Source organism: Lycium ferocissimum, chromosome 6, assembly GCF_029784015.1.
Source record: "Lycium ferocissimum isolate CSIRO_LF1 chromosome 6, AGI_CSIRO_Lferr_CH_V1, whole genome shotgun sequence".
Classification (NCBI taxonomy): Eukaryota; Viridiplantae; Streptophyta; class Magnoliopsida; order Solanales; family Solanaceae; genus Lycium; species Lycium ferocissimum.
In genome coordinates, this window is record NC_081347.1 from 15,809,843 (window position 1) to 15,811,114 (window position 1,272).

The following is a 1,272-nucleotide window of genomic DNA, read 5'->3' on the forward strand; positions in this document are numbered from 1 at the left end:
AGTAAGGTAGTAAAAAATCAATAAAACGATATCAAAAGAAATAGTTCGAACTTGAAGAAAATAAAGTAGAAAAGCGATGAAACTAGGAAAATCACCAATAAGAGTCAACATGCAGGAATATATCAAGTTCTATTTATGTTATCGTTCACATTGTTACGTGTTTCATTTACGAACTGAAGGCTTCCACAAGCCACTCACAGGCAACAAAATACGAAACAAACAACTCACAGGCAAATCAATTAATTGATACTTCGGGCTAGGAAACCACAGAGGCTAATCGTCCTCTGGACTAGCACAATAATAGATGCACCGGGCTACACGCCTTGGAGGTCAATCGTCCTGTGGACTGACACAATAATAAACGTATCGATACGTTAGGATTCATAATGGCTAATCGTCCTCTGGACTAGCAGAACTTTCCTATACATGCCCAAACATAAACAATTACAATTATGGCATATAACCGAATTATCAATCATGACTTATAGTCGAATTCACTTATCAGACCATCTTCTCACAATAGAGGTATTTCATGTCACATTCGATTTAGAAATCATGTTAAAATCATCTATGCAATTTCACAACATATTTGAAACTTCAGACTTTTAGAAATAAATTCAATCATCCCATGACGGGCAAAACATGTTCATTGGAAGAGTTCAATTTATTTAAGGTTCGATGCGGGCTTGACCTTAAACGTGCATGACCTTGTTCAATTGTCATCTGTTAGTTCGAAAACAAGTTCAACAAAGAACAACCACCCAACTAGGGTTTTAACTTATACAAACAATCGAGGAAGGATTCTAAAATACAAATCATGCTTTCACAATATAAGTGTACTTCAAAAGTAGACATACTTGAAAAGATGATTTTGAAATATAGACATACCTCAAATCCCGCTCAAACGTAATTCCCAAGGTTCTACAATCACACTACAATGGATTTAGATGAGAAAGATTAGAGCTTTAATCTAATTCTACCCATATATCCTCTTACAGAAAAACTAGGTTTTTCATGTCTAGAACGTGTTTTTGAACACTTCATGAATCATTCATAGATTCTAATCCCATAGGATAACTTACACTAGTCTAAACCCCTTCAATAACATCAGAAAAGTCCAGGATCATACCTTTTTGAAGGAATCTCAAATGCCCCCAAATGTACGTTTCATATAACTGTACCGGTTTGATAATCTAAGGTTTTTGGAAGATGGAAATAGTGTTAATTCTTGTTACTTTGATATAGTTTGATCATAAGATGATTAGGAACTAC